Source organism: Benincasa hispida, chromosome 11 (assembly GCF_009727055.1).
Source record: "Benincasa hispida cultivar B227 chromosome 11, ASM972705v1, whole genome shotgun sequence".
In the NCBI taxonomy this organism is placed as follows: domain Eukaryota; kingdom Viridiplantae; phylum Streptophyta; class Magnoliopsida; order Cucurbitales; family Cucurbitaceae; genus Benincasa; species Benincasa hispida.
In genome coordinates this window covers 66438537-66451780 of record NC_052359.1, presented here as the reverse complement: position 1 = coordinate 66451780, position 13244 = coordinate 66438537, and positions in this window count along the sequence as shown.

Below are 13244 nucleotides of genomic sequence, written 5' to 3'. Positions count from 1 at the left end.
AAGATTGCGTTCATGTAAAGAGAGTGAACAGATGTAGAAATGCAGGTTCCATTCTATAAATGAAATTGAAATACAGAATGACAATGGGAAATAAAAATAAGGAGCCTGGTAACAATTTCTTGCTTCCCAAGGCTTTTACACTGTTTTTCTCTACTCTGCTAAAAGAATATCTTACTTTCGCAAGAGTCAGCCCTCTCTTTGTTTTCCATGCTCCTTGGCACTCTCTTAAGCAGACCAGGACAATCTTCCAGAGTCTTCGCTCTTCTCTCGCCTCCGCCTTCTAAGTATAAGAAAACTATGAACAAAGGCTAATTACATTATGTATGGTGAACTCTCTATATGGCTCAGCTGGAATAGAACCGAACCGAACTCCTTTAATGAAGGTGGCCTTTGGTATTTATAGAGCTTCAGGGTGAAGAGCTTTTTCTCTCAAATGATTGCACTGATGGGATGTCATTAATTCTCTGTCTAATGCGCTGAATAATTGTCACCGAAAAGTTGAGTGTACTTGCTATAGTGTGTCGTTAACGGCTTGTCAACTAAATTCGGATTCAACCGTCATCAGCTTTCTGTCCCATCTTGATTTATTAAGCTTTCACCATGATACGTCGGTTCTATGCAACCACCTTCTTGAGCAGATCTTTGCGAACGCATATGATTGCATAGCCTTGCGGTCGCAATCTCTTAATGCACTCGGATGCTAAATTCCTTGGATCGCAATTTTGCCTTGCGCCAACGCATTTTCCTGCTCAAAATACATAAATTAGCTGCTTTTGGTGGCTAGGAAGGGTCTTCAATTCTACTGTCGGTGGTTGTTCCAAGGATGGTTTTGGTGTATTTCTTTCTTCATTCATTGTCAGCTTGTCTTCTTTGGTTGTTGTTTCTATGATCGCATTGCTGGCTACTATGGATGCGGTCGCATCCTCATCTTCAGACTTTTCTTCTTCATTCAAACTGGGTTCATCATCGGATTTCGTAAGGTCTTCTTCTTTCGGGTATTTCATGGCTCTGATAATATCAAACCTGAGCTTCTGTCCATTCACGCTTAGTGTGATCTCTCCCTTGTACACATCAATCTGAGCGCGACTAGTGGATAAAAATGGTCGTCTCAGGATGATGGGTACATCCTTGTCCGTTTCATAATCCAGGATGATGACATGTACCGGTAATATAAACTTGTCAATTTTGACCAAGACATTCTTCATCTTCCCTTCTGGATGCACAAGGGACTTGTCAGCTAATTGAAGAGTCACTGTCATGGGCGCCAGCTGCCCTACATTCAGTTGCTTAAAAATTGAAAGGGGCATCAAGTTGATGCTGGCCCCGAGAACGCAAAGCGCTTGACCAATTTATAACCCTCCAATCGATCAGGGTATTGTGAAACTTTCGAGGTCGCGTATTTTTTATGGAATTATGGATTTTGAACTTTGCGTCAGTGCCACGGTTGTGAACTTACCAGTGTTTCTTTCTTCGTCACCATGTCCTTCAGAAACTTCACTTACTTAGGCATCTGTTCAATCGCTTCAGTGAACGAAATTTAATATGCAACTGTTTCAGCATATCCATGAAGCGTTGATACTGCACTTCATCATTTTCTTCTTTTTAAGTCTCTGAGGGAATGGTGGCAGCTATATTTTCACGGTTCCCTGTTCTTTCGACTTCGAAGTGGACGCAATCTCTGGTTCCATCGCCTCATTTTCTTCTGTTTCTTCTTGAGTCAATGGGGTCTGTGGTTCCATCGCAATGGGAGTAGTCCGGTTAGGCTCCTTCTTCTCCTCTGCCACTGTTCTTCCGCTTCGCAACATCACAACTTGACATTGCTCCTTTCCCGTACTCCCTGGGTTGCATGGGAGTTCAGTAGAACTCGGCAATGCCCCCTGCGGTCTATTTTTGAGTTCGCCCGCAATCTGTCCTATCTGAATTTCAAGATTGCGGATGGACGTCGCTTGATTCTGAAGCATTGTTTCATTCTTTTCAATATATTTCTTTAGTAAACTCTCCAAAGATAAAGATTGCGGCACCTGCGAACTGCTGGTTTGATTTTGTGTTTGACTGTTTATTCGCGGAAAAATCCTTGTGGCCCTTCTTTTTGCGCCATTGGTTGAAAATTTTGTTGTTGATTTTTTCATGCGAAGTTAGGGTGGTTTCTCCACCCAGGGTTGTAAGTATTGGAAAAAGGGTTATTTTTCGCAAAATAGACAGACTGTGGGTTCCTCGGACACTCTTCCATTGGATGGCCTTCACTGCAAGTAGCACAACTTGCGCTCGCTTGGTCGATTGCGTTGACGTGCCCTTTGCGTTCCTGGGCTATTGATTGCGATTCCTTGTATCAAATTCATCATCGCAGTCATTTGGTTTTGAAGGGATGCGATGACCCCGTTATTTGCGTCACTGTCTTTGATCCTCAATCGTTGATCACTTTCTCTTCAGTCTTCATGGTTCTTCGAAATGCGATCAAGTATGTTCTTAGCCTGGTCGTAAGTTTTATCAAGTAGACCTTCAGCTGCTATCGCATTGGTAGCTGTCTGCGATGCAGGGTTCAATCCGTGGTAAAAAATTTCCATCTGTAGACAATTTGGTAAGCTGTTATGCGGACAATCTCTTACCAGCCTTTTAAACCTTTCCCAGGCATCACTGAGCAATTCTCGATATCTTGTTCAAAATTGGTGATCAACTTCCTTCTTCTGGCATTCTCCGTCGAGGGGAAGTACTTCTTCATGAACTTCTCCACTACCTATTCCCATGATGTAATCTCCCCTGGTTCGAGAGAATAAGCCCATTTTCGTGCTTGGTTACACAACGAAAATGGGAATAGTGTTAATTGAACTTCCTTAGTGGAGATGTTAGGGAACATAAACATATTGCAAATCTCAATAAAACCCCGGAGGTGGGCATGCGGATCCTCACCACACTTACTTCCAAATTGTTCGACAGTTTGAATCATCTGCAGTATCACCGGTTTCATCTCGAACCTCGATCTGTCAAGAGTTGGCCTTATGATTCCTAGTGAGAAATCATAGAGGTTGGGCGACGCATAGTCTTGGATGGGCCTATTGTGGTCGTTCGCCAATAGAATGAGGTCCACCATGATATTATTTGCATTTGGTGCTCTATCTTTTGGTTGCTCCACCATGTTTAGATCTTTCTCTTGTTGTCGCTTGCGGTTGTTTCTTCTTCTTCTTCGGAAAGTTTTTTCAATCTCTGGGTTGAAAACGAGCTTAGGATTTTGTCCTTTGCTCATACGACGCTCGCTTCTTCCCTTACCTAAAGAGAAGCAGTGCATAGAGATGGAAAGTCTGCAAAGAAAATAAAAAAGTTACCGTTAGCATAATGTATTATCGTAGTCCCTGGCAACGGTGCCAAAAATTTGATGCGTGGTTAATACGATGAAATAATGGTGTAAACTGTGGTGGTGGTGTATGCGTTCTGCATGCAAGTTTTCTTAGCAGAATCCAAGTATAAATCCTACTAAGTTGCCTGGTAAGCCCAGGGTCGAACATAGGGACTATGGAACAATATGCGATGGTAATTTTAGATCTTTTTGTGGTGACAAATAAAACAATACGTTGGTTGGTATGTTGTTTAAGGTATAAAATCTATGCGGTGGAATTGAGAAAAGAGTTAATAACATGAAAGTATAATGAGTATGCAAGGGAATAGGTTGAAAAGGGATTTAGCTAACACTTCCTAAGATTGCGTTCACGTTGCTACACACATACGACAACAAGTCATCTCTCAATGCAATTTCTATAGTTTCTAGTTTTGGAATGCATGCGATGTATACGATGATGTCTATAGGACTTATGTCTAAGCCTCTATTCTTGTTTATGCGATGATGAATGACACACACATACACAAGGCGACCACATACTACCATAACCTATTTCTAGGATGCATGTGATGTATGTTAGTAAACAGAACTTATCTCTAAGTCTCGATCTCTTGCTTATGCGGATCTAATTTTGCTTTCTCAAGTCTAGATTCTAACCTAGCTCTCTCAAGTCTAGGTTCTTTCTTTAGACTCTCTCTCTCGAGTAGCTCTAAAGGGGTGATGGACGCAACATAAGACAAGATGATCACATGCAATGAAGATCTTAGGTCATGCTAGCTAAGTACTTCTCAACCCATTCAAAAGTTTAGTTACTCATGCGTAATATAAAGAGAGTGAACAGATGTAGAAATGTAGGTTCCATTTTATAAATGAAATCAAAATACAAAATGACAATGGGAAATAAAGATAAGGAGCATGGTAACAATTTCTTGCTTCCCAAGGCTTTTACACTATTTTTCTCTACTCTGCTCAAAGAATATTCTTACTTTCACAAGAGTCGTCCCTCTCTCTATTTTCCACGCTCCCTGGCACTCTCTGGGGTTGACCAGGTCGATCTTCCGGCGTCTTCTCTCTTCTCTCGCCTCCGCCTTCTAAGTATAAGAAAACTATGAACAAAGGCTAATTATATTCTGTATGGTGAATTCTCTATATGGCTCAGTTGGAATAGAACCGAACCGAACTCCCTTAACGAAAGTGGCCTTCGGTATTTATAGAGCTTCAAGGTGAAGAGCTTTTTCTCTCAAATGATTGCATTGATGGGATGTTATTAATTCTCTGTCTGATGCGCCGAATAATTTTCATCGAGAAGTTGAGTGTACTTGCTACAGTGTGTAGTTAACGACTTGTCAATTAAATTCGGATTCGACCGTCATCAGTTTTCTGTCCCATCGTGATTTATTAAGCTTTCACCTTGATGCATCGGCTCTATGCGGCCACCTTCTTGAGCAGATCTTTGCGAACGCATATGATCGCATAGCCTTGCGGTCGCAATCTCTTAATACGCTCGGACGCTAAATTCCTTGGATAGCAATTCCGCCTAGCGCCAACGCATTTTCCTTCACAAAATACATAAATTAGCTGCTTTAATACGATGAACGCATGTGATCGTAATGTTCTAAACTTAATGTTTTTGGACATGATTTTATATATTTTTACCGTCGCAAACCTTCATTGTTTTATATCTTTGCGCTGCAATACCGTGCATTTATGCCCGTTATCACAAATTTTTCTTCCAAATCCAATGTCTATTACATAAATTAACTGCTTTAATACATAAATTAGCTGCTTTAATACGATGGATGCATGTGATCGTAATGTTCTAAACTTAATGCTTTTGGACATGATTTTATATATTTTTACCGTCGCAAACCTTCATTGTTTTATATCTTTGTGCTATAATAACGTGCATTTATGCCCGTTATCACAAATTTTTCTTCCAAATCCAATGTCTATTACTGAAAGTTTTAGTATTATTTCAAATTCCCAATAAACTAGTGCCAAAAGGAAATCTTGAAGGCATACAAAATCCTTTTCAGTAGAAGAAGCCTTTTTGAAAAATTGATATGTCAAGTTATATGACAATTGTCCCCAAGGATTGGTTTTAAATTCTTCTTCATTGTCCAATATGTCAACATGTTTCTAGTTAACACCATTGTGTCCTTGCCTTGGGATTAAAAAGTACTCTAAGAAAAGGTGGTTTTCCAACTTAACCTTGACACTATCACTTTCATAATCATGTCGGAACTTAAAGTTTCTCTCGATGTCCTTTCTATCAATCGAATCATCATTCTTAAAGACTCTTTTTCTAAGTTAAAAAATTTGCTCTTTTTCTTCTAAATCTATTGATGGTAGTTGAGTACTATTTAAACTATGATTAAACAAAACTCTTTTAATCCAAACTCTGCTATATGCCCATTAAAGTTAAAAGCCAAGACATTTGGTTTATTTGTGATGCATTATCTTCTTGGAAGGTAGTTTATGAATCTTGTGGGCATTTTCTCAATTTTTATATTTAGAAAGTGTCTGAAAGGACCATTTCTAAAAGTATTTAAATTCCTATCATCTAATTGGTTTTTTATAATTTATATTACATCTAATGAGATGCATATTGTTAACTTCAAATGCTTGTTCTGGTCTTGCATTATTATTTGATGTTCATGTTCTTGTTCCACCTATTTAAACATACAAGTATCAACAATAAACAAGTGATATATGTATATATTCTATCATTAACTATCACTCACTATTATCATTTAATGACTTCTATCAATAGACAATGATGGAAGTCCATAAGTGCCCATCATCAATAGACAGCGATGGAAGTCTGAATTCTATCACTATTTATTTTAAACCATGAAATGTGATAGACAATGATAGTGTCTCTTTATATACTAAAACATGATAGTTGTAAGTAGTCTATAAATGATAAAAATACCATCTATAAAAGAAATATCAAAACACCAACTATACGTGACCCCCAAGTAAACGTATCTAAGAAAACATAATGTATATACATTGGTAGTGGTATGATGATAGACAACATAAAATACTTAGTGACATTGATAATAGTTTGTTTATAATAGCCGTCAAACATATATGAGAAAATGTTCATATCACTGATAGACAGTGATATACCACTATCAATATCTATCATAGTTTGTTTATACCTTCAGTTTTAGTTTCCCTTGTTCTCCCTTTTAAGTTTTTGCCTTCTTTTATTTATTTGATGATCCTTCTCCTTTAACTGTCTTCCTTTTGATGTTGCTTACCATTTGTACACAAAATTTAGGGTTAATAAATATTACCACTAAACAAGAAACAAGGATCAGGCTTAATAACTATAATCACTCATAGATTGATAAAAAGAAAAGAAAAGAGTTATACTTTTTGATGTTGATGTAGTGGTAGAAGAACAGAAGAAGGATTAAGAAGAAGAAGAAGAGGAGCAAGATTGACTAGAATGGAAATGAATAGCGGACGGAAAAGGGATGTAAATAGAGGGGAAAAAAAGCAGCAGTGTTGATGAAGCAAGTCGATGGAAGAAAATGACCTAAATAGGAAAAAAACTGGGGAAGATGAAGAAAAAAAGAACGTGAAGCAGCATGATGGAGGAGGAGGAGGAGGAGATGAAGGAGATTAAGTGTTGGAGGGAAAAATAAGGTGAATTAATCGGGTATGGGTTGGGCTTTTTTGGTATTTTACATAATTTTTGGGCTTTGGTTGGGCTGCAACTGTCCTTAACGTTTTTTTGCTACAGATTGTAAATAGTTTAGCCTAGTTTTTTATATTTAAAAATCCCCCCAAATAGTATATAGTGTTCATTAATTATTTGTAATATAAGAGTTATATTATGTATTTAATCAAAATTATATACATGATAAATGCTATGTAGTTGTTATTCTTCATAATATAAGTGTTATATTATGAATTTAAATAAAAATAGAATGCATGATAATTACGATATAGTATTCATAATTACGTTTTAATGAAATGAATAGCATGAAATATGATAATTATTAATTAAAATGTAATTGTTATATTTAGTTAATAAAGATATCTTAGAGACGCATATTATAAGTTTCTAATTCATTAATGTAGATATAAGTGTTATAATATAGACGTAAGTGTAATAATATATGTTTAATGAATAATGAAATTTAAAATAAGATTGCATGCTAACCTAATGAGATTAGAATAAGATTAATTAATTTATTTTAAATAGTTCAAAATTTGATAATTAATTAATCTTTAATTTTATTTTTAATAAGATTAGATTTAAAATAAATCTTTTATTTTATTTTAATAGGATTAAAATCAGAAAAAAAGGATTAATTATAAAGTATTGACTATAAGGAAACCCTATTTAGAAAGGTTCTATATAGGATTGAGGTATTTAAGCTGACCGTAAGGGAATACCCCTACCTGAAAACCGACCTGGGAGTTGAATTAGTTAATATTTATTAAGTATGCAATAATGTATTAATTTATTAAAATGTTTAATGAATTAAAACATTATGGTACAACTATCCAATATAAGTATTATATTGGAAAACAATATTCACTTAGATAAATGTATTAGCCTAATTTACCTAAGTTTAAAACCCTCAATCTTAAAATACTTAGGGGGAGAAAAAGATGCATATGATATGTCATTTTCTCTTACCCTTTATGTATAAGTTCACATCGTGAGATTCATGCTCGGCCTTGTGTCGCCCTAGCCGTGACTTCTCTTCGGAAGATATTTGCACGAGTCAATATCAAGGTGAATGGTGAAAATATTTATAGTAAGTAGGAGGACATGTGTCAGCATATCCTACGGTCTCTTTCATTGGTGGACAACGTGAGAGTTCATGCTCGACCTTGTGTCACCCTAGGCGTGACCTCCCTTCGGAAGGTGTTTTCATGGAGTCAATATCAAGGTAAATTCTAGGAATGGATAAAGTCTCTATAATTTTTGTACCATTATTTTCCTTCCCTTCGACATGCTTATTGGGGCAGAACTACAAGATCTAAAATGAAGTGTCACACTTACAAAAAAATCATTAAGCAAGTTAATATTTTTTTACCCAATAAATGGTAACTAATTATTATAGGAATAAGAGTTATTTTGGTGTAACCACTACAAGAATTTTGGGCATTAATGTCGGTTGAAAAAAGTGAAATCGGATGTATAATGTTGGTTTTGTTTTTTTTTTTTTTTAAAAGCGGATCTTTAATGTCGGTTTTAAATCGACATTGTAGAGGTACCTTTAATGTCAGTTTTAAACCGAAAATAAAGACCCGCTTAATTTTTCCCTCTTCACTCTCCCCCTATTTTCTATTTCCCCCCCATTTTTTTCATTTTTCCCTCTTCATTCTCCCCCTATTTTTTTTTCCTCTCATTCTCAAACTTCCCTCTTCAGACCCTCTTTTTTCTCACTTCTCTCTTCCAAACCCTTGTCATTCGTCCGTCGATCGTGGGTGAAGAGTCTATCATGGTGTAGATTTGGCTTCCATGCAGGTCTGTTTGTCGTGAAACCTGTGCTGCCAACCTAGTCACCCGGATCTGCTGCTCATTTTGTCGAAGCGCCATAGCCAAACCAGATCTGATCGTGGGTGAAGCTCGTTTTGTCAAAGCGCCACAACCCAGTCTGTTGCTCCCTCTTCAGTTATTTTTCTATGTCTTATACTCTCGGTTTGGTAAATAAGCACCTAACTTGATACACTAATCATGTGTTTGCAGATCTGAAATTCATATTCCCACGTGGTGTGTGCCACTGTTCGTCGTTCGATTTTTCCTCTCCACCGTTCGTCGTTCGATTTTCCCTCACTGCATGTCTGCAGATTTTCCGTTGTTCGTCTTTGTCCACCTTGCTACCATCCAGATCAGTATGCTCTTCTTTTTTTTCCTCTCTTAAACTCACAGCAATTTTTGTTCTTATGTTACGCCTCTCAATTGTTTATGTAAATGTCTCAATGAAAGTCAACTACGGTTTCACTCCAATATATATCTCTACTCCTAGATTTGGGCCTTTTTATGTGTCTATGAAATTCGATTTGATTAATGGTTTTGTTGTATATGATACATTTGTTGAAGTATTGGCAAGAGGTGTTGCCAAGAGTTGCTCATGCATTGGGTATGAATGAGCAGGAGCAGTGAAATCGAAATTTTAAGTGCAAGGCGCTGGGTAGACGATCGTGTAGCAAATGGGCAGCGCTACAGACGAGGTAGGCGATCGTGTAGGCGGATGCTAAATGATCGTGTAGCAATGTAGGGAGCTAAACAATAAGGTAGGCGATCGTGTAGCAATGCAGGGAGTTAAACGATGAGGTAGACGATCGTATAGCAGATGCATAGAGTTAAGTGATGCGCTAGACGATCGTGTAGATATGCGCACCACGTTAAACGATGAGGAGTGACACGCTAGATGATCAGGCTATACGAATTAGGAAAAGTACTGCACGACCAGTGTAAGCGCTAGACGATAGCACTAGACAATAGCATTGGGTGTTAAAGCGATGCACGGATGCTAAGCGATAGACTACACGATGGCGCTATGCGATAGGTGTAAGTGCTAGATGATAACCGTGCTACGCTAGACGATGAGCAGACGCGCACACGATAGGCGATGACGTTAAGCGATAGGCAGATGAGTTAGACGATAAGGCGCCCAACGATAGAGGTAAACGATGGGCACAGTAGCTAAACAATAGCCTATGCGCGAGATCGTTTACTAAACGATTGAGCTACACAATGGGCCGCTGGAGCTAAGCGATAGATGTAGGAACTAAACGATTGATTGGCTTTGAACATGTGCATTATGCTAATTAAATACTCTAAAAAAATGTTTGACTCATAGTTTTAATAAGTTTTAGTTGATGTGTCCAACTTTATCGTTATGCTGTCGAAAATTTTCCATCGTCTTTGTATCTCATATCTAGGTAACCAAGCTTCTGTTCTTCAAGATCTCGGAAAAGAAGATTCTCTCATTTATTCAATTATTGAGTTTTCTTGTTTTGCAGGTGCAACAAAGGAGTAAAGATTTAGTATCGCAACCTCTTTATGCTTTTTCTTGGGGAACTTTAGTAACGAATTTTTCATTGAATGTACTATTTATACACATTCCCAATAAACACGGTTAGTTGAATAGGAATTCTTCACATTTTCACTTTCAATCCTTTGTCTTAAACCTTTTTTTGTTTGTGATCCTTTGAACAACAGTGGTTAGACAATGATGCCTATAACTAGACACTACTGAAGCGGGGGGGGGGGGGGGGTCTGTTCAAGAAGAATTGTGAAGGGATCCATACTTACCAAGTGGAGAGGGACAGTAAACTCATAATATTTGTGCAATCATAATGTTTGTATTACTTGTAATTTGAATTATTGTATGACCTTTTAAATTATAATTTTATAGTAGAATTTGTGGATTAAATGTAATAGATTTGTAATCTATACATAAATAATATGTCATAGCCACAGTGTTCGATTATGATGTGTCATGTTATACTTTTTGACCAAAAAGAATGGATTCGGCAACAAAATTTTTTAAAAAAGGACAATAATTGATAAAACGGACAGATTCTGAGCTTTAATGTCGGTTGGAACCGACATTAAAGGGCTTTAATATCAGTTGCAAATTTTATTAAAGGGCTTTAATGTCGGTTGCAACCGACATTAAAGGGCTTCAACGTCAACCGACATTAAAGACAGTGTTATTAAAGCCTAAAACTGACATTAAAGATAACCGACATTAAAGGGCTTTAATAACACTATCTTTAATGTCGGTTGTCAACTGACATTAAAGCTCGAAATTCTTCTAGTGAATGATTGATTAATAATGTCTCTATCTAGTGAAGGAATAACTGGCCATCCTTTGGTGGTGCTTATTCTAAATCACTGGAGTATTATAGCAATAGAAATAATTGATGAATATGAATGAGATTGATATTAAATCTATAGGGTTCTTTTTAATTTCTATACTGAACTTGAATGGATAATTGATTGCATATTGTCAAATAACATATTTTATATATTTGAAAGTTATGTTTATTTTTCTCTTTTTTATTTTTATTTTCTAATTACCGATATAAGTAAAAAATTCGATAAAAATGCTACTTGAAAAATGTCAATGGCACTAAATGGCAGTGTAAATTTTGAAATTTGTCTTTGAATTAGGAAACGTTCTCAAAATACTGTTGCCATGAATTGTTCATGATTTATATGATTGATGAATCATAAATTGAGATAACTTGTATTTATCTTTTAATAGACATATTAGATGTCAAACTTAGAGGATAAAAGATCAGACAAAACATAAGATGCGGAAGTCAATATAAGCATAAGTTAGATAATTATCTAAATACTCTCAACATTAAGTATTATGATAGTCCAAGAAAATATAACTTCTTTGATTGAACCTAATAAGAAAATTGTTTCCAAATTAGTCCAAAAAGTCATACTATGAGGTATTTTAGAAATACGTCAAAATGGACGAATATAAGAATTAAGTTAAATTTGGTTTATTGAATTCTTGGTGGAGAATAAAGATTTGCGATATAAACTTGCTATCAATTTTTTTTCCCTTTAGTACAATTGAATTATTTTTCTGGAAAATACTCAATTATGTTGACAAGTTAGCATTATGAAGTTCATCTAAGTTAAGTAGTTGGAGACATTATAATGTCATTGCTTATTTATGATGAAAATGGTATTTTTATCACCATTTGAGAAATTCAATTTCTCCTAACTTTACTGCTATATAATTTAGAGTATGAATGGTTTTAGTAATAAAGCATGTTTTAAAAAAATTATTTGAAAATATGTTCAGTTTTAAATAAATACAATTTTATGTGTATTAAAAATTAACACATCTAAATATGATATTGAGAAATTCAAGATTAATGAATTCAGAAAGAAAAACAACTTCTTTTCTCCTAAAAATATACTAGTCTTTGACAATTAAAGTTGATTATCATCAATTTTAATGACTGATACAGGTAATTATCTCAAAGTTAGAGTTAAATTACTTTATCTGTCTAAAAATCTTACTTTTAATGCAATATAGTCATTGGATTTTATTGGAAAAGGCTACATGACCAAAAAACATATTAGGTTTATACATAATGATCTAAAAGGTTTGGTAAAGGCAAAAGTCAAATATTATTGTAAATATATCATCAATAGGATCGATGAATATTTTTCATATAAGTATCTTTACGTAACGCAACTTAAATCTTATTGTTCTTCCAAAAGACTAAGATGAAAGTTTAAAATCAATTAGGTGAATTTATCAATACATTATGATCCGATCATAATGGAAAGTACAAAAACCTTGCGTACTAAACCTAATTGATATAAAGTGGGATTACATCCTAACTTGAAGCAATTTGGGTAAAATTGTGCTACAAAAGGAGAAAGAAGACCTTGTTAAAACTTGGTCACATTAATAATAAATATTTTTTGGGATAGGATTACATCATTAATAAGTTACACATTATTGTCATATTTTGGTTAGGATATACAGTATAGATTGTATTTTGAACATTATTTCCTCCAAAACTGTTTGAGAAATAATTTTGGATTATTGAAATGTTGTAAAACTTGTTTATGACATTTCAGGATTCAGATATATTAAGATACTTGTTAAACCTATGATAAGGTTAAATAGTGTTGATGAAATAATTCCAAGTTAAACCACTTAATTGTTGACCATTATTGTTAGCCATTGTATTTCATTTGAAAGTCAAATGATTTCTAATAGTCAATTAGATAAGTCTTCATCATAGTGGGAGAGTAATAAGATAATTCAACTTTTAACAAAGGCTTACTTGAAGTCAGTGAAGTCATGTTTGATGACAAGCTAAAAACTTATTAAATTTCAGACGTAGTGGGAGAGTTATAAGATGACTCAACCATTAAAATGACTTCATG